Raw genomic sequence first — 22661 nt, forward strand, 5'->3', positions numbered from 1 at the left:
CACCCTTAGTGACTTGTAAGCTGTGTGGCCGTGTACTTTCAAGAGGGAATCCCGACAGGAAGTATTCCTTTGGGAATCACACCATGATGAGACACCATAAGGATGTACACAGAAGGACACATGCTCGACTTACTGAAGGTAACCCTTCAGTAAATCAACCAAGCACATCCACAGCAGCTCAGCCTGGACCATCATCTGCAGTGCCGAGTCCTTCTTCTGCAGGTCAGGTGAGCCCTTCATCTGTGGGGGGAGCATCTCCTTTTTCTGGTCCTCTGGAAACTAACCCTCGGTTTCTGAGGGTTGAAATACGGTGCGCCACTTGTCATGATCTAATTTGTTATAGGGAGACCAGTATTTCCCTAGTGAACAATAAAATAGATCAGCACACTTGTCGTACCGTCTAATATTCCCATTCTTTCTTTCCTCTGTCCCTGCATGAACACAACGGCTCTTTTAAGAGCCAACCTTACCTTTCATCAATTTTGTATATATGTTTTTAAAAAGTTTTTTTAATTTTTTTTTTACCGTACGCGTACGGTACGCGTAATTATTTTTTTTTTTTTTAAAAAACACTAAAAATCAATTATCACATTACAAGGTCCTTGAGAGACTACAATGAAAAACTGAAAATGTGATTGTAGAGAAGTGGAAAAAAGGGACCATGATATTTTTGACTTACCATACCCACTCCAAAAAATATTTATTCATGTAAAAAAATTTTAAATTGCTTTAAAAATGGTTCTATTTTTTGAAAATTTTCTATCTCAATCTGAAAAAAAAGAAAAAAGTATTAATATTTAATAAAACATTTTATAATACAGTACACATATTTACATATTTTTCAAAAAAAAAATTTGCCTTTTTTTTGCTGTTTTCAGAATATATTGCATTTCACTATAAATTGTGAAAGCAATTGCATTCATCATTTAACAGCGGGCAAAAAAAAAATTAACAATCTCAAAGATTGTTTTAAAAAAGCCCACAATCTCTTTTTGCATAAACATAACTTTGTAGAAATGCATAATATTCTTAAAAAATATCATCTAATATCAATACTTATTTCTTTAAAATACCGTCTGATATTTTTGTTTCAGAAGTATAATCACAATAATATATCTCACATAACTCCACAATACATCTGGTTCCATTTCCTTTAGGCCAAATAGTAATTTTAAAATTCTTTTTTGATTAAATTTCCAATGGTAATCCAATAAAAATCTAATGTTTAAATTGTACAGATCTCACCGATTCTCTGTAACATTTTGGTTTCCGAAAGATTTATTAATAATTAAATAAGTCCACAATAGAATTGTTTACCTTTCCGCATGGCCAAATAGTAATTTTAAAAATCTTTTTTGAAAAAATTTCCAATGGCAATCCAATAACATTCCAAAATTTAAATTGTGCAGAGGTTACCGATTTTTTCTAAAGTTTTGGATATCCAAAGTTTCATTAAAAAATGGAAAAATTCCACATTACAATTGGTTACCTTTCCATTAGGCCAAATGATAATTTGTAAAATCTTTTTATTTGTAAATTCCAATGGTTATCCAATAAAATGGTAAAATTGTTTTGTCCAGATGTTGCCAAATCTCTCTAAAATTTAGGTTTCAGGAAGATTAGATAGGAATTTACTAAATCAAAAGGCAAACGTTGCTTAAAAATCAATTGGGAATCATTACACAGTGTCCAGCCTTTTTCACATTTAAGATAAACTGTGTAATGACCAGAAGTTACAGTAGGTCCATCATGGAAAATTATTGCAACTGTTACAAAAGTTTTTCCTGAAATTGATAATTGCTGTCCTGTAAACTTCTTTATTAAAGTATCCAATTTTGAACCATCAGCTTTACAGCGTTGCATCATTAAAATTACATACTGTCCGTATTCCTTTAAAATTAACGTTGAAAACATGTCAGATTGACACTCACTGCATTCCATGCTATGATTAGCATCTTTAACTAATTTAGCAAAAGTGACTGTTTTACTTTCTGGCAATGTTAAATAAATAAACCTTTCAGAATCAACATTAGAGCCACATATATTATAACAGTTTTCACAACTATGTTCCCATTTATAAGAGAGACCAAATACATTTTCAATGGGAACCCCTTCTTCTTCCAGTACCTGAAGAAAATACATCAAGAATTCCTGTGCGTCTTGCTGTACATTTTGAGAAAACTTTGTTCGTCCTGAACATACATCTAAAAGTTTTCTAATTTCAGTAGCACTTTCTATTTGAGTTTTATCATTACTCAGCTTTTGAAAAAGGAGACTCAACTCAGAACAGAATCTTTTTCCCTGATTTACTATTATCTGCTCTTGCACACTTTCCAGATAAAATGCAACATTCAGCACTACATTTGCGTAGCAGTTGACACCAGAGCTATTTTCAAAATGACATCCTACAACCTGTTCTTCATTTTCCTTTTTCTTTTTGCTTGCAATTACATCACTCCTCTTTTTTTTCCTCCTCTCTACATCTTCATTACAGATATTCTCATTTCTCCTTTTACGAGAAACTACACGTTTCTCCAACACAGGATACTGACCTAAATGAGGAGCATAGCTTCTTCTTAATCTATTATACTCCTTTACACAATTTGCATCAGCACTAACTTTTGAGTCATCAAAGTCTATCATGAATAAACCTGATAATGTTTTCACTCGTGACAAAGCAACATATGCCATACCTTCTTTGAACACAGTTGAACCAATGTTCACAAATGCACAATCTACAGTCAATCCTTGAGACTTGTGAATAGTTACAGCATATGCTAGAGAAAACGGAAACTGCTTCCTACGTACATATAAGTCTTTCACAAGCATGAAACGAACTGAACAACGACAAATGTCTTTAAGTTCTTCTATCTGATCAAATTTTATTTTTAAACATTCAATTCCATCTTTTTTCTGATAATTAATAAAACCCACAACTCTTCCCATAGCTCCATTAACTAAACCTTTTTCAACATCCAAATTTCTCCTTAAAAATACTCTACAGTTCATGCAAACATATAGATTTTTTTCTAATCCAGCTGTTTTGGAAATGTTCTTCTCTAGTGAATCCAATTTATTTTTCAGTGTGCCTGTTAATGTGACAGTAATTCTTCCATCCTCAATTTTGTCCACTGCTTCCAATTTCCTGATATCTTCCTTTTCCAATTTCAAAAGCTCCTCATTGAATATTGAGCATTCACGTAGAGTTGGCATTAAGCAGATGACACTTTTGTTTTCTGCAATGTTCTTGTATATCTTCTCTGCAACTATTTCTTCCTTTGGAAATAAATTATGTAGCAGCCGACTCTGTAATGCTTTTTTGCCAGCTTCAGTGAGTAGTCCAATTCTGATATCTTTCAGAATACTTCCATATTCTTCATCGTTTGCTTGCCTCATATTAGTAGTAAGTTCCTTGTACTCAAAGAAGGACCAAATATTTGTATTACCGATGCTTCCCAATGACTTCTTCGTGTCTTCATGTGTCACAGTATTAAACACTGGTTGTCCTTTAACTGGAGTAAGTTGCAAAAGATCTCCAAAAACTATGACATGTTTTCCTCCAAATAACACGTCATAGTCTGTCTTCAGAATTTGCTGCATTCTTAAATGCACAAAGGCAAGCATTAAGTTTGATACCATGCTCACCTCATCAATAATGAGAACTTGCATCTTCTTCAATACTCTTGAAACTTCCAAGCATGCTTCTCCAGTTAGCTTGTTGTATTGTATTTTGTTCTCATGCTCCACTGGTAACATTAGCAAACGATGTAAAGTGATTCCTTTTATGTTATATGCTGCTAACCCAGTTGGAGCAGTAACCACACAAGACAAAGTAGAATCCGTTTTTTGCTGTAGGTAGCTTCTGATGACTTTTATAAGGAAACTTTTTCCAGTTCCAGCTTGTCCGCTTACATACATCCTGATTGGATGAAATGATGTACATGAGCACTCTTTTTTTTCATGTAGAAATCTGTGATCAATTTTGTTTCTGATCTCTTCATAAATTTGTTGCTGCTCTTCGTTCAGTTGTAAGTCTATAAATTCTTCTTGAGCTTGATTCATAGCCGTTTCCACTTCATTCATGGCTATTGATGCTTCATTTTCAACGATTGGTTGTCCTAGGGGATCTTGACTGAGTGTTCCTGAACTTTGGCTGTCCTGAGAACTGTCTCTAGCTATTTCTGCTGCAATTGTAGTTTCCTGTTCAATTTCTTCATTTAACATTTGCAGATAAGTTGAGAATGTACTGCATTGTATGCTGTCTTTGCAAGCATTAAAAGAATCTTCATAGCTTTGAAATTCTCCCAGTAGTTCATCCTCTGTACGCCATGGTTTAAACAGCTGTAAAAGAGCCAAGTAGTAAAATTCCTTTTTGTCAGTAGTGTCGCAACTCAGCTTCCTGTGATTTATCAAACTTCCTTTTGTTTGCTTCACCAAACATCCTTCCTCACCAATGACTTTATATTTTCCATTGTTGATGTCTTCTGTGGCTTTCCGTGAATAAATGTAGTTCTGCAGCACTTCATAGAGACACATGTTCTCCAGATGATGACTTCTCTTGGGATAATATGTGTCCAACATGTTTGATTTAAAAATATCTGTACTTTCTGGGTCATTCTCGGCCAAATATTCAATTTCTCCAACAGATTTCAGTACCCGATTTCTCATTGCTGCAAGGCCTAAACTTGCCCAAATTATTCTTCTTGATTTCGAGTAGAGACTTGCAGAAGATAACCTATCTGAACATTCGTAGGATCCAATTTCTCGATGCGATAACATCTTCAAACTGAAACTGTACAGCTTCTTACTGACAGTTTTCTCGTGAGAAATCTCTTCCCACATTTCCTTCAATTCTGTTTTTTCTGATTTCGTAATGTAAGACGTTACATATCGAGCAACAGCAATGGAATTGTCAGCTACATACTGTATATCCATGTTAGCGTTCCACATGGATAAAATCACTGGGTTGTAGTCATTTATATTTTTTGATTCTTCTTTTCTTTTAAGGTTGTAGGTATTCTTAGGTGATTTTCTTGTGATAGTATTTCTCTGACAGATGACATAAAACTGTTTACTCTTCCATTTGAAAGAACAGGTCTAGGAAATCCAAATCGACATTTAGTGTAGTATTTATCTTTGCTCTTGTATTTCCGTCGACAGTATTTTCCACACCGATGACTTTGGAAACGTAAAACTTGCTCCTTTAACTTTTTCTCTTCTGTGCTTTTTGGTATAGCACATGTTGCATATTCTTCAATGTAAGATAACACTGCTTCATCAGCATCTGTTCCAAACTTTGGGGCATCCTTGATCCACAACAGCATTTGAATATGAGGAGCACCTCTTGCCTGGTACTCTTTTCTCCAAAAGAAATCCACTACTTCTCCTAGAGGTGGATTTGTTTTATTGCAGATGAACGACATCATAGCCTCAAATCTATGATTGAAATATCTGCAAACATTAACCGGATCCAATGAGCACAGTTCTCCTGCTGTCTTGTATTCGATGTTTTTAATGTTTGAATTTGCCTCTCGTAGAAAATCCAGTAAATCATCCCAAGCGTACTCCGCACAGCTTAGGGTAACGAACCATGTTGGTGTTCCTAAATTCCGTAACATGCATTTTAATTCACCATGGCGTCGGTACCAATATTCATTTGTCCCACGCTGACAAGCCATCAGATTGATCAGTTGTGTTTCCAAATGATCATCTCGGTGCTGCACTTTCTCCATAAAATCCTTAGCAGACACATTTTGTAAATGTACTCCACTTTTTAAAATGTGATTTACTGCATAAGACAATGCAGACAAGTCGCTTTCAAATAAAAGATGGAACAAATAAGGAATACTTTGTCGAAATCTGGGATCTTCAGCATATAGTCTTGTAGTCCGATACTCAGAAGCTGGAATCTGTTCCGGACGTTCATCGTATCGTCCTCCTTTTCCTTTAGGAAACAGCTGGGGAAAACATCGAGCTTCCAAGCTCTCCTCCCACACACTCACGGGAGTTCCTTTTGCTTTCTTCATCTGAAATAGATCAATATTGTCTCCCATAACTTCTTTTGAATGAAGAGGATGTATGCTAAAATGTTCATAAATTTCTTCTTCCTTTGACTTGTCCACTTTTTCAATTTGTCCAGTTGGTGTTTCTGTGTCTTCTTGTAAATCTTCTTCTTCTTCTTCTTCTATATAAATTGATTCATACCATTTGTTATTCCTTTTCAAATACAAATTTGCTCTTTGTACTTTCCGTACGTCTACCAGCTCCTGCCAAATCTTCTTATTCTTTGTAGGTACACCATTAACCAGAATAATTAATGGTTCAGTTTCCAAAGTATCCGCATCAATAGTTTCCATATTTTTTTTCAAATCCAAGGGCAAATACACCACTCTACCTTTTAAACCTCTCAGTAAATCTGAAGGAGGTAATTTACCAGTTTTGGGCTCCATACGTACTATGGTCTGGAACGGATGAACACATTGAATGAGTATAGACTCATATGTATTTAATTCAGAAAGTTCAGCAGGAATAGCATCCAATTCTAAATTATTATGTACAGCTCTGGTCGGCATTCTATTTTCCTCTAACTTGTTGTAACAGTATTTACAAATACGCTGATCTTCACCCAATTCAAAACAATTTTCAAGAAATATATATGTGGCAAAATCCTTCCACTTATAATTATCTTCATTTTCACTCTTTCTGTAGAGATCAACATTCCTAGTTTGTTTTCTATAATGAGTTCTGCGGCAACAAATACAAGTAATATTTGGTCTTTCATTAGAGATTATTGCAAATTTTGTTATGTGATCATTAAATGTCTTACTTACAGAGGGTTCTACATTCTCTTCCACTTCTTCCTCATTTACTGTGTCCTTTTCTGCACTGTTTTGTTCAGGACCAAAGTAACAAAACTGAATTTCATCAACAACCTTCTCTACATCTGATACCGTTCCACGGAACAGAGCCCTATTCAATTCATCTAACTTTATTGCTGGACTTTTAGCAAAATACAACCGTCTCACAAACTTTCTCATTTCAGTATGATGAACAGCCAGCATCCTAAAATGATGGAAAACACTATTACACACTTTTCTAGATAGACAAGCCAGAGAATGACCCTGCAAACCAGTATTCTCTCTCACTCTGCATGGATCCAGACTTTGAAGCACCTTAATCTTCTGTTTTACACTTTTTTTTACTATATTCTCTTAGAAACTCACGAAATTTATCAATAGATTCCTGACGCACAGTGCAAATACTACTACAATTCCAAGTGTACACTGGGGCTTTAGGACTTCTCCCCATAGCCTCATCCGCCATCACTTGTACCTCATCTCTTGGAACCATTATCTCCTTCTCCTTTATGCAACCATTTTTCACTTCATAAGCACGACCTCTGGTGTCAACTGCATGCAGCAAACTATTACTTTGAAAATAACTCTCTTCATTAAAAAAAAGGTTCACTACTTGAACTATGCATCCATTTTCCTAAAAACACTTTAGAAAAGTTTGTTCTGTTCACTACTCTTTTCCTTTTGCTTTGTGATTTCAGTACATTAACCATTTTGTCTAATGTACGCATCCTATTCAAAATTAAAATAAATAGTTTCCTTTTTAATTCTAATGCCTTTGCTGCAATGGCTTCAATTTCTTTTTTTCTCTTATAAAACTTAGCCTTTTGCTTATATTTCTTCACATCCCTTATCAAATTGGACATAACTCTTCTCTGAAACATTTTTCTACGTATCTCTTTAAACGCTGTTTTTCTGTGTAAGTTAATCTTTTTAGTTGCAGAAGGTATATTTGCATTAACTAAATTCTCAATTTTTTCCTGACCTTTTCTATTGAAATCATTCTTTCCAGTACAGACATTTTGTACATTTTTCCTTTTTTTGAAGATGTTCTTTAAAAAATCTTTTGTCTGCTTACCAGAAGATTTTTTCTTTTTCCCAACATGAGCATCTCCAACTAACTTAGGTCCTCCAGTTGTCTTCAAATATAGGTTTTTTTTGTGGTCTTTCTTTACTCTGGATTTTGTAGGCATCTTAAATTTTGTTCACTGCTCTTCAGCAATACCTGAAAAAAACTAAAAAAAAAATCCTTTATTTTATTTAAATATATTACTACATTTTGTATGTTCTTTAGAAATCTTAAAATACTATAAACCCCTTTCCTATAAATGAAAATCACAATAACACCTTCACCAATTAAATATCTAAAAACAATTCCTGTGTGCACACAGAGTCATGTTTTCACATTAGTCACAAAACAAAATTTCTTTGCCAATTTGAAAGCACACTTACTACTCTTTTTTTTGGCAAGTGATAATCACTTTTACAGACTGACACATTATGAATCCACTTTTCAGATTCTTAAAAAAACACATGTCCAAACTGCTTTTTCAGACCAGCACCATTTGTAACCTGGGTGACTGCCTACACTCCAGCAAGGGCAACCAGCCTTAGTGATGCTGAATGTATTTGCATTACTGACTGAAACCTCAAACCCCACTCGCTTGTGAATACTGTGCATGATTCCACATGGTAAGCAGCTGGGTGTGTGCTAAGAGTCTGCTTCTGCACCAAAAAATGGCTCCCCCTTTCCATCTAATGCAACTGTGAAATCACCAGAGCAATACGCAATAAATCTCTGCCTGTAATTCCTATTTGCACACAGAGTCATGTTTTCACATTAGTCACAAAACGAAATTTCTTTGCCAATTTGAAAGCACACTTACTACTCTTTTTTTTGGCAAGTGATAATCACTTTTACAGACTGACACATTATGAATCCACTTTTCAGATTCTTAAAAAAGCACATGTCCAAACTGCTTTTTCAGACCAGCACCATTTGTAACCTGGGTGACTGCCTACACTCCTGCAAGGGCAACCAGCCTTAGTGATGCTGAATGTATTTGCATTACTGACTGAAACCTCAAACCCCACTCGCTTGTGAATACTGTGCATGATTCCACATGGTAAGCAGCTGGGTGTGTGCTAAGAGTCTGCTTCTGCACCAAAAAATGGCTCCCCCTTTCCATCTAATGCAACTGTGAAATCACCAGAGCAATACGCAATAAATCTCTGCCTGTAATTCCTATTTGCACACAGAGTCATGTTTTCACATTAGTCACAAAACGAAATTTCTTTGCCAATTTGAAAGCACACTTACTACTCTTTTTTTTGGCAAGTGATAATCACTTTTACAGACTGACACATTATGAATCCACTTTTCAGATTCTTAAAAAAGCACATGTCCAAACTGCTTTTTCAGACCAGCACCATTTGTAGCCTGGGTGACTGCCTACACTCCAGCAAGGGCAACCAGCCTTAGTGATGCTGAATGTATTTGCATTACTGACTGAAACCTCAAACCCCACTCGCTTGTGAATACTGTGCATGATTCCACATGGTAAGCAGCTGGGTGTGTGCTAAGAGTCTGCTTCTGCACCAAAAAATGGCTCCCCCTTTCCATCTAATGCAACTGTGAAATCACCAGAGCAATACGCAATAAATCTCTGCCTGTAATTCCTATTTGCACACAGAGTCATGTTTTCACATTAGTCACAAAACGAAATTTCTTTGCCAATTTGAAAGCACACTTACTACTCTTTTTTTTGGCAAGTGATAATCACTTTTACAGACTGACACATTATGAATCCACTTTTCAGATTTTATAAAAAGCACATGTCCAAACTGCTTTTTCTGATCAGCACCATTTGTAACCTGGGTGACTGCCTACACTCCAGCATGGGCAACCAGCCTTAGTGATGCTGAATGTATTTGCATTACTGACTGGAACCTCAAACCCCACTCGCTTGTGAATACTGTGCATGATTCCACATGGTAAGCAGCTGGGTGTGTGCTAAGAGTCTGCTTCTGCACCAAAAAATGGCTCCCCCTTTCCATCTAATGCAACTGTGAAATCACCAGAGCAATACGCAATAAAGCTCTGCCTGTAATTCCTATTTGCACACAGAGTCATGTTTTCACATTAGTCACAAAACGAAATTTATTTGCCAATTTGAAAGCACACTTACTACTCTTTTTTTTGGCAAGTGATAATCACTTTTACAGACTGACACATTATGAATCCACTTTTCAGATTTTTTAAAAAGCACATGTGCAAACTGCTTTTTCAGACCAGCACCATTTGTAACCTGGGTGACTGCCTACACTCCAGCAAGGGCAACCAGCCTTAGTGATGCTGAATGTATTTGCATTACTGACTGAAACCTCAAACCCCACTCGCTTGTGAATACTGTGCATGATTCCACATGGTAAGCAGCTGGGTGTGTGCTAAGAGTCTGCTTCTGCACCAAAAAATGGCTCCCCCTTTCCATCTAATGCAACTGTGAAATCACCAGAGCAATACGCAATAAATCTCTGCCTGTAATTCCTTTTTGCACACAGAGTCATGTTTTCATATTAGTCACAAAACGAAATTTCTTTGCCAATTTGAAAGCACACTTACTACTCTTTTTTTTGGCAAGTGATAATCACTTTTACAGACTGACACATTATGAATCCACTTTTCAGATTCTTAAAAAAGCACATGTCCAAACTGCTTTTTCAGACCAGCACCATTTGTAACCTGGGTGACTGACTACACTCCAGCAAGGGCAACCAGCCTTAGTGATGCTGAATGTATTTGCATTACTGACTGAAACCTCAAACCCCACTCGCTTGTGAATACTGTGCATGATTCCACATGGTAAGCAGCTGGGTGTGTGCTAAGAGTCTGCTTCTGCACCAAAAAATGGCTCCCCCTTTCCATCTAATGCAACTGTGAAATCACCAGAGCAATACGCAATAAATCTCTGCCTGTAATTCCTATTTGCACACAGAGTCATGTTTTCACATTAGTCACAAAACGAACTTTCTTTGCCAATTTGAAAGCACACTTACTACTCTTTTTTTTGGCAAGTGATAATCACTTTTACAGACTGACACATTATGAATCCACTTTTCAGATTCTTAAAAAAGCACATGTCCAAACTGCTTTTTCAGACCAGCACCATTTGTAACCTGGGTGACTGACTACACTCCAGCAAGGGCAACCAGCCTTAGTGATGCTGAATGTATTTGCATTACTGACTGAAACCTCAAACCCCACTCGCTTGTGAATACTGTGCATGATTCCACATGGTAAGCAGCTGGGTGTGTGCTAAGAGTCTGCTTCTGCACCAAAAAATGGCTCCCCCTTTCCATCTAATGCAACTGTGAAATCACCAGAGCAATACGCAATAAATCTCTGCCTGTAATTCCTTTTTGCACACAGAGTCATGTTTTCACATTAGTCACAAAACGAAATTTCTTTGCCATTTTGAAAGCACACTTACTACTCTTTTTTTTGGCAAGTGATAAACACTTTTACAGTCTGTCACATTTTGAATCCACTTTTCAGATTCTTAAAAAAGCACATGTCCAAACTGCTTTTTCAGACCAGCACCATTTGTAACCTGGGTGACTGCCTACACTCCAGCAAGGGCAACCAGCCTTAGTGATGCTGTATGTATTTGCATTACTGACTGAAACCTCAAACCCCACTCGCTTGTGAATACTGTGCATGATTCCACATGGTAAGCAGCTGGGTGTGTGCTAAGAGTCTGCTTCTGCACCAAAAAATGGCTCCCCCTTTCCATCTAATGCAACTGTGAAATCACCAGAGCAATACGCAATAAATCTCTGCCTGTAATTCCTTTTTGCACACAGAGTCATGTTTTCATATTAGTCACAAAACGAAATTTCTTTGCCATTTTGAAAGCACACTTACTACTCTTTTTTTTGGCAAGTGATAAACACTTTTACAGTCTGTCACATTTTGAATCCACTTTTCAGATTCTTAAAAAAGCACATGTCCAAACTGCTTTTTCAGACCAGCACCATTTGTAACCTGGGTGACTGCCTACACTCCAGCAAGGGCAACCAGCCTTAGTGATGCTGTATGTATTTGCATTACTGAGTCCAACCTCAAACCCTTAAACTATTCTTTTTTTATACCAGTACACCTTAATTTATCGTGAAAACATAGTCCATATTATTTTACATGTTCCTCACATTTAAATTTCTCCCAAAACAGAAAATGATAAACACAACTTCAACAAAAGGAATTCCAATTCTATTATTCATTTCTTAATTTACCACATATATCCCCTCTCAAACTCATAACTCACCTTTAAAATTAGTTAGTTGTGAAAGAAATGTGGCACTCAAACAGCAGATTATCAGAGCCAGGATCTCTGTTCTTTACACCTCTCTCCTCTCAGCAGAACCAGATAATGGCAAACTTTCCCTCTCTTTTTCCACACATATACATGTTAATTTCAAATCTCAGTGCTTCCCCCTTTTTTTCAAATGTAATCACACATTTCTATTGGTTGAAAACCAACCCTTTTCCAAAAGTACCCTTCCCCCAACTTGACTTCTGCCTAGTACCCTTCCCCCAACTTGACTTCTGCCTGCTACCATAGCAACAGCTCATGGAACACTGCTGTGTGGAGTTAGGTCAGAAGTTCACCAAACAATGTTTCAATTCCACAGAGCAAGAGTGCTTGACTTTTCAAACCTAACAGCAAATCCATAGTACTGTTCTTTGGTAACACATTTTTCTGTACCAATACAAAACATGCTTCTATAAATTTACACATGCAGCCTAGTTTTTAGTGTAGAATGGTATGAAACAGCCAATCAGTTCTTTTTTTTTAAAAAAAATTTGTATGCCTCCATTTCCAAACTGTCTTTCATTTCTTTTTACCATTCTACTGAAATACACCTCCTGAGTGCACCCCGATCTCCTTGGAAGATGTTCACAGTGTGGATTGTAGGACACAGCTATGTCTTCTGGAGTGAAAAGTTTGCAGAGAAAACAGGTATGGTGAGAGACCTTGCTTTGCCAAATGTAGACATTAAATGGATTGGTCAGAGAGGGTTAAAGTGGCACCAATTGTTGCCATTGGTGAAATCCTTCATGCAAAACCAACACCCTGACCTCATAATAGTGCACTGTGGTGGCAATGACCTAGGCACTTTGACTGGGGTAGGTCTGGAAATGCTTATGAAGGACACCTTTGCACAACTGTTTTCTCTTTTCCCTAAAACTGCCTTTGTGTTTTCTAACATATGCCAAAGGCAAAAATGGAACTGGTCCAATCATTTCTGTCCGCAAATTGACAAAGCAAGAAAGCACGTCAACAAATCTGTTTCTGCTTTCCTCCGTGACTATGGTATGGGTTCCATTTACCACAACAACTTGCGTTACGACATGCAAGACATTTATAGAGGAGATGGTGTGCACTTCAATGATGAAGGGAACAGAGTCTTCCTCTTGAACCTTAGACTCTGCATCGGTACTTACTTGTAGGTACCACTAAAAAATCACTTCATAAACACAACGGCTCTTTTTAGAGCCCCCTAATATCTAAACACTTAAATCTGCATTTCATTATTTTTTTTTTTTTTTTTTTTTACCGTACGCTTACGGTGAGCTTACCGTACGCGTACCCCGCGATTTTTTTTAAAATCAATAAATGTTTTCTTTGTACTTTTCTGTCCTTCTTTGACCCCCTTACAAATGTTAGGGGGTCTGTAACTCTCCTCCTTGCCCCCTTTTCAAGATATCACTCTTTTTTTTCTGAGTGAAACACACGAAATGGCGGCCGCCGCTTCCTGGTTTCGACCGATTCGAATGTTTACTAAGATCTAAGAGCCAATCAGAATCGCGCTCGCGCACGCCACCGTACGCGTACGGTAAGCGTACCGTAAGCGCACCGTAAGCTGGCTCAGATATATATATTGATTTAAAGGCTATTTTCTCAGAATCTACTGAACAGATTTACACCAAACCTACAAAAGGCACTTCCTTGACCTGAGGACTACCTCTCTGCCAAATTTCAAGTAATTCTGTTCAGCCGTTCGGGCTGTAGCCCTGTCTAAAGGTCCTATGGAAAAATGCATGGGAAAAACGCGTTTTGGGACCCCCCTTTTATCTCAGCCCCCGCTTGACGAATCCCCCCAAGACTTTCAGAGTAGGAGCGGAGCGTAGCGCCCCACCTATTTTGAAAAATTCGCGAGGATTCGTCGACCGGCGCCAAAGTTATTCAAAATAGAATGTTGCGGATTTCCTATGGAAACGTGGTCCTAACTATAACTACCTACTGGCGACCGCCAGTAGGTAATATATATATATATATATATATATATATATATATAAATTTTTTTTTACATTCACATGGAATCCACAGATCTGTCGCAGATTTACATGAGGGGCTGCACTGAGCCCCGCAGTAGAATCACGGATCTCACATGTGGCAATGGACACAACATTTGTAGGTAATTTCTTGCCCATCATACCTACTTTTGACATCTATGTAACACAAACATGGGGTCAGGGAACCTCTACCCTAATCCCTTCATATAAATTGCAGCCTACATTTCAAACCCAGGGACTGTTTCTTGATATATAAAATGGCGGCCGCAACTTTTCTCTCAGGTTGCGGCCAGCCAATGAGGGTCTTGTTGGTGGCATGTGACTTTGTAGATTCCGTGTGGGGGATCCACAGAGGGTCCGCATCCCTAGATATACAAATTGGTTTTTCCTTTAATATCCCAAAAACTACTGAACATTTTTACACCAACTAACATAATGGAATTTGGACTGAGAGATATCTTTCTGTCAAACCTGGTGTAATTCTATCCCTAGTTTCGGACTGTAGTGATATTCAAAATCACCATGGGAAATTACATGGGAAAAAAGTGTTTAGGGACTCCCCCTTTTTCTCGGCCTCCCGTTCACGAATCACCCCAAAAATTCAAATCAGTAGCTGAACTGAGTGTTGTACTAATTTTGAAAATTTTGTGAAGATTCGTCCAATGGTGCAAAGTGATCAGAAAAACAAAAAACGCTTTTCCTATGGCGGCCGCCGGTAGGATATATATATAAATGTATGTATGTATATATATATTACCTACTGGCGGGTGCCAGTAGGTAGTTATTGCTGGGACCATGTTTCCATAGGAAAATAGTTTTTTGACTTGGCTATAACTTTGTGTCGTTTGACAAATATTCATGAAATTTTCCCAAAAAAGTGTCACAGAGGGTTCTATTGTCATGGAGAGTTTAGGGGTGATCCGTGCAGTGGGGCCGGAAAATTTGGGGGCAAAATAAGGTTGCATTTGTAATGTTAATTCCCATAGGAATGTTTTTGCCACACCTACAGCCCAAACCGCAGAACAGACTTACACCAAATTTGGCAGGGAGGTAGATGCAGGTTCAAGGAAGTTCCTTTTGCCTATTTGGTGTATATCCATTCAGTACTTGTTGAGAAATTTAAGTTTAAAATTATAGTGATATCTCTGATCGTCGATATTATGCGGAGGTTTCACGATGAATCGCAAATGCACACACCAACGGGAATGCTCCGATTGGCTGGACGCAACCTGAAGAGAAAGTTTCAGCCGCCATATCTATCTGGAACTGTTCCCAGGGCTGAAAATTTGTATGAAAGCCCACATAAGGGGTCAGGGTGGAGATACTCTGACCGCATGGTTGAGAAATGGGGGTGTTAGTGACACAAGTTGTGTCCAAAATTGAATTTTTTTTAATCACGCGTGATATTCACAATTTTGTAACGTGGTAGTGGCTATTGAATTCCTGCTTTTGTTTTCCGTTTTTGCAACGTGTTTGGGGGGATCACGATTACCGGTGTCATCGCGATCTCCGGTGTCACCGCGAAAATAGAAAATAGCTTTTAGAGATGGTTTTTGTAGAATCTCTCTAGAATAACATGTGTTTCGAGAATACTGTAAGAAACCCCTAGCATGTAAAATACTGTAGTATATGTGCATATATGTATTTTAGACTTTATGGAAAAGGGGGGAAGCTGCCAGAGCGAGTACTAACCTGTGAGCCACGCCATTGCCACGCCATTGCCGACGCACTATCGCCGCCACCGCCAAGAGTCTAGCGGGCACAACACCAGGCACCATTCTTCGCGTCGCCGCCCCGGGACTGCAACTCCCGGTAGCCTCAGCGGCGGCGCATCCAGCTGACGCGGTGCAAGCGCCAGGAGGCGCCATAAACCGCAGAGAGACCGGCGGAGCGGGGGGGAAGCTGCCTAAGCGAGTACTAACCTGTGAGCCACGCCATTGCCACGCCATTGCCGACGCACTATCGCCGCCACCGCCAAGAGTCTAGCGGGCACAACACCAGGCACCATCCTTCGCGTCGCCGCCCCGGGACTGCAACTCCCGGTAGCCTCAGCGGCGGCGCGTCCAGCTGACGCGGTGCAAGCGCCAGGAGGCGCCATAAACCGCAGAGAGACCCGCTTCGCGGGACGCGCGCGGGACCGCGCCGGGCTAAGCCCGGGCAAAGGGCGGGCCCTCTGTGGCCCTCAGGGGACGGAAGAGGCCGGGCTGGGCCACCCCCCTTGAGTCGACATACGAAACAGGTAACTACTCTAATCATGGGTAAACGTACGAAAACCACATGTACTGTTACTGCCGCCCCTGTTGATTCGTCCACATCAATAGATTCATTGTTGGCTAATGCTCTCACTATGGTTACAAATGAGATCGCTGACACCGAACGTAGAATGTCTTTTGGATTCCCCACCACTACTACTACTGTTCCATGTTCACAATCACCTAAGGCTTCATCCAACCTGGACCTCCCCCTCTCTCCCATAGTAACAGTTGTTAAAACAAATAGTAACGTGGACACTTTAAGTTTGACCACTGGGAAATCAAGTTTGCAGACTATTGTTGTAACAGACTGTCTAGCGGAGCCAGTACTAGACAAAACGCCACGCTCCAACAAACTTGCACGAGAGAAACGCAAGAGAGGCCCAGTGAAATGTATAGTAAACAAAAGGAAACAACTAGGTCGATGCAGAAATCAACCAACGCCACAGAGTATGTGGAACAAAGATAAAGCCAAAGATTGTGAAATAGTAACATCAAGTGCCATTGAGGATTCACTACTCTCCCCATCTCTACAGGATGAAGGATCTGAGAGACTCACTACTCTCACACGAAGACTAGAGTCCCCAACTGCGGACAAAAGCATTTGTGGAGTCTCTATGCTATCCAAGGAGTGTAGCGTTAATACAGTCAGTACCCAGACTGAGGCCACCGATCAAAACTCTTTACTTAAATTCAATGGCAACCTGATAGAAACAATTGTCGATACTATTTTTAAACAAGTCGAAATTCAAATAGTCAAACAATTTAATACTGTTTTAAAGAGACTGGACAAAATCGAAAACCTTGTTAAAAAAGAGGAAATCAAAAGGAAAGGATCTATTAGCTTAGACGTTGTTCGAGGTGACAAAATTATGAGTAAATTAGAAACTTTATGTAAGGATCTGAGGGAGGGGGGCCAGAATGTCGCCACTGATCTCAGCCGTGTAAATATGCAAGGCCCTACTGTTGATAAAATTATGTTACCTAACAGTACCTCTGCTAATATTTTACCTACATTGTCCACGGGCCATGATCATGACCCTCTTGGTCTAGAAGGAACAGTAACTGGTACCTCTATCCCGGATGCCAAGACCCCGCTAGCCTCCTGAACAGACAGGATAGGTATTACTCTGGATGGCATAAGCACTGGCGGAGGCCCATTAGTAAGAAACAGACCTGCTAATAATTTAGGGCAGTTCCTCAACTTACCCCCAGAATCTTGCCCATATGTTTTAGTGTTAGCCGGCGTACCTGCTCTAAAAGAAGGCCAAAGTGAGTCATGGGTACAACTACATAATAAATGCATTAATTGGCTGACAAAACATAAAGGGGCAAGATGGAACATATCAAATGAGATTATATTAACTCGTAGGGTAAGTTGGGTGGGGCCACAACAGAAAAATATTAGCGGGGACTGTATAGTGATTAATTTTAGACATCCGAACTTTGTAAAATATTTTATGGACACACGTAACACCTATGCCAGTACATCCACTATAATAAGCCTTCATCCTTTGGGCTATTTTTATAGGCCCCCCCACAGACCAATTCAGACAGTCTCTTACACCATCCCTATAGCTAACAGATTCTCCGCCTTATCGGACTTAGAAAGTTTAGACTGACAACCACCAACACCTTCCATTACAGTGGATAAGGTTGTAAGCACAGTGCCTATGGATACGGTTAACTCTACACGTATCAATAAACTTTGTCCAGATAGATTAGTCCTACCACATGTAGCTTGTTCCGACTGTCCCATTATTCCTACTTCTTCTACCATTAGTTTATCAACTGACACTCTAAGTGTCATTAGTTGGAATATTGCAGGGCTTCCAGGTAAGATGAAAATTAAAGAATGGGTTACCTGGATAAGTAACTTTGATGTGGTAATGTTACAGGAAACATGGTGTACATCTACCCAATTGTTGGAGGGTTTCTTTTGCCACAATCTTATTGTACCAACCCCTGCTTTGGGACGTCCAAGTGGCGGTCTATCTATCTGGGCAAAAATTTCTAAGGATACGAAAATTGAACCTCTAAATGTGGCTAGTAAAAATCTGGTAGCCGTTAAATATGTTGCAAGGTTAAAGATTTGTTTTATACATTTTTATAATAATGATTTTGTCAACCATCCTAACCCCACCTTTTTAGAACTGTTTAAGTTTATCGATGACGTTGTGGACGGTGAAAAATATGGTTTATTCGATGGCATTTGTGTCGGCGGGGATTTTAATGCTCATATCTACACTATATCTCCGCCCTGTAGACGAGGCTCTGAATTATTGGATCTTTTACAAAGTAGAGATCTAGATGATGTTATGGGCCATTTTGGAATCGATGAGGGAAAGGTACCGGCCCCCACGTACATTGGTCGTGGTTCTTCAACCACGATTGATTATATGTTTACCTCTTCCCCCCTTAGTGAAGTGTTAATTAAATCTAAGGTTGTCAGTAGCCCATACAGTGACCATCTACCATTAGTAATTTATCTTAAATCCATTAAAAAGCCTGTAGGTCTATGTGAGGTTGGAGTTCAAAATATTAATGTATCCACAGATAGACTAAGAATCATCTGGAGAGGGGTTAATAACCGAGAGATCTTAACCAATGTAATAAAGAACAATCCCCTGTTGATTTCCAACTGCCTAACATTTGGTGGCCCTGATATTACTAGATCCTTTTATGATCTGTGTGCAGCAATAAAAAGGGCTATTTCCAGACCGGTAATAGAACATAATATAAACACTCATAGATGGTTTGATACCAATTGTTCTAGGGCTAATAGAGAACTTAGGAAAGCTCTTGAAGCTAAACCCCGAGATATTTCCCTTGTCAGTTCACTACGTTTTAAATATAAACAGGTTTTAAAAACCAGAACTGAAGAGCTCCTAATAAGCCATTGGGATATTCTCACTAAAACAACTGCCCTAAAAGATACCACTGGTTTCTGGAAAGAAGTAAAAAGTTTGAGAGCCTTGGGTAGTAACATCACCCCGATAAATTGTAATATCACAGGAGATTCATGGGTCAGCCATTTCTCAAAGCTCTATGCTACAGCTGGGAATTCCACTGAGGATACTTTCCCAGATGATACCGTAGCCATTACATTGGAGGAGGTGGAGGAAGCCATCGCAAATAGTGCTGGCAACAAGGCCCCCGGCCCGGATGGTCTGTCCATCGACCAGATAAAATCAAATACATGGTTTTGGGCCCCCCTACTTTGCAATCTTTTTAATAATTTAGGCAAGGAATCTATCCCTCCCACATGGTCTTGTAGTACCATTGTCCCTATCTTTAAAAAGGGAAATAGGATGGACCCGGGGTGTTATCGTCCAATATCTTTGATCGATAACACCCTGAAGGTCCTTGGTAGGGTCTTGTTTGACAAAATAAGCACCTGGGCAGACGAAAACTCCATCATCCACCGTTGCCAGCTTGGCTTTCGGAGCAAGCTTGGGACGGTGGAACAATGTTTAAACCTTAACCTCATAATGGCCAAATATACGAGAGCTAAACGATCTCCTCTGTATTTTGGCTTTATGGACCTAAGTTCAGCGTTTGATTTCGTTAATCGCTCTCGCTTATGGTCCATTCTTTTAAATTATGGCTTAGACGAACCCCTAGTTCACTTTTTGGCCAATCTTCATCGCAACTTGAAAGCCCGAGTTCGTTTAAATAATGATGGTGAGGTTTCAAATGAGATTTTAATTGGCAAGGGGGTAAGACAGGGCTGTGTCTTGGCCCCCTTGCTTTTTATCTTATACATCAATGAATTAACTCATTCCCTGTGCAATTTGACAAAGGACGTTCCAATTATCAATAAGAAACCTATCCCGGCGTTACTCTACGCTGACGATGCGGTCCTTATGGGCCGCACTCCGAATGCTCTGCGTATTTTAATAACGGGATTCGTTAATTATATGTCCGATCTTGGGTTGTGCACTAACTTTAACAAATCGTTTATTATGACTTGCGGCCCTAAAAATTATAAAATCCCAAAGATTGTGATAGGTCCAAACATCTTAAAAAGCACATGCACTTTCCCCTATCTGGGTCTGTTATTCTCTAATAGTGGTTCGTGGCAACCACACGTGGCGATGGGGAGAAATAAACTCTCAAAATCGATTAATTCTATCACCTCCCTACGCCAACCGCGCCAGGCTGATGTGGTTCTTAGCCTATTACAAATTTATCGAACCCAATGTCTCCCAACTGGCACATATGGTGCAGAAGTTTGGGGGTTTTCAAACTGTAAAGCAATACAGAGTGAAGAGAACAGATTCTGTCGAAAAATCCTGGGGGGAGTTATTAGTGCACCGACCTTTGTATGTCACAATGAATTAAAATTAAAATATGTTGAGGATTTTATTAGAGCGAGACCCGCATTATTTTGGCTAAGGATATGGCTAAACTCGGCTGCTTCATTGACTCGTGAGATAATCTTAGATTGTCTGAAAAGTGACAATGCAGCCCTAATCCCATGGATTAATGCGGTAGGGAGTAGCCTTAAGAGCGTCAATCACGGTTACCTGTTCACATATCCGGATAGGATTGACGCCTCTCATAAAAATTTGGTGAGAAGAGCACTCTATCAGCATTTCCAGAATGAAAGGGAAAGAGCAGTTTTTGTGAAACAATCCACAGTCGACTATTTATCAATCCAGGAATCTCATATTGTATCCCCGATGTCCCCCCAGCCTTATTTATGTAAAAAACTGGGCAGAAGGACCAGATGTTTACTATTTAGATTCAGGGACAGGAGCATTATAAACCTTATCTGCTTTCCACTGGGTTATATTAAAAATTCGGAAAAACTACATTGTCCTTGTGACCGCGGTGGAACCCAGAGTATGCCCCATTTTATTTTCGGCTGTGGATTTTATATGAAATTCACAAGACATTATCTAATACCATATTGTAAGAAATATGACTTGCTTAACCACAACCTTGCCTACAGACACCTTCTAATGCTAGGATCTGATGAATTAATTTTTAGAGTTAGTAGCTTTCTTAAAGCCATTGTATGCTCACGCAGGTCGTTGAAAATTGATTAGCTCTGTTTAAATATCCACTTTGCACTTTAAAATATGTCTTGTCGGAATTTAATATATTATATCAGCTTTATTATTATAAATTTATGAGCCAATTTTCTATGTATAACCTCATTTACTGTTGTACGACGGCCTCTTTTGCACAGCCCAGTTAGTAGGTTTTTGTGTTTTCATTGCTGTCTTTTTATAAATTATATTCTTATATTAATGTTTGACGGCCCACAATTGTAGTTTCTGTGTATTTTTAAATGTTTGTCTATGTGCTTTTATGGATGGTTTGTTGAAATCCGAATAAAGTCTATTTGAATTGAATTGAATTGAATTGGAAAAGGCGCGATGATCGCAGTTAACGATGTCATTGTGACGTCCCGAATAAACATGAAAACGGAATATAGGTCTGAAAGATGCTCTTTAAAGAAACTTAGAGCAAAAATATGAGTTTAAACATCCTTTGAAAGAAGTTTGTATATAGTAATATGTGTAGTGCAATGTTCAGAATGTATTTTTTTACATATTATTTTTGGATGTATTGGTGGCCATTGAGTGTCTACTTTTGTTTTACACTTTCATGACGTCTCCATGGAAATCGCGATTACTGACATCACCACGGTCTCCGGAGTCACTGCGAAAAGGAAAATAGGTTTTAGAGATGGTTGGTCTATAAATACACTAGAAAAACATGAGTTTGAATGTGTAGTAATACACCCCTAGTTTGTAAAATACTGTAATATGTGTGCATATATGTGTTTTCACTTTATGGAAAAGGCGCAATCATCGCGGTTAACAATGTCATTACGATGTCCCGAATAACCGCGAAAATGAGAGGGGAAATTGTAGTTGGAGGAAGCCCCTTTTGAGAATGAAGAGTTGGCACCTGGTAGGTATAAACAGAGGTTATCTTGCAGCAGGAGATGCTTACATATTAGACGGCTTGTTCTTAATGGCTTAGCTAATGTCCCTTCTACTTCTTCTTCTACAACTGGGGAGTGGGCTGATTCTCGCAGTTTTAGGGCAGCCCAAAAGTATCATTCCAATTTGGAGCAAGGATGGGCTCAAGATACTGACAATGAGGAAGGACAAATAGGACCTTATTTTTGTGTTTCTAAAGGGCTGTTATATCGAAGGATGTGAAAATCAGATGATATGG

The sequence above is a fragment of the Triturus cristatus genome, chromosome 2_1 (genome assembly GCF_964204655.1).
Source record: "Triturus cristatus chromosome 2_1, aTriCri1.1, whole genome shotgun sequence".
NCBI lineage: Eukaryota > Metazoa > Chordata > Amphibia > Caudata > Salamandridae > Triturus > Triturus cristatus.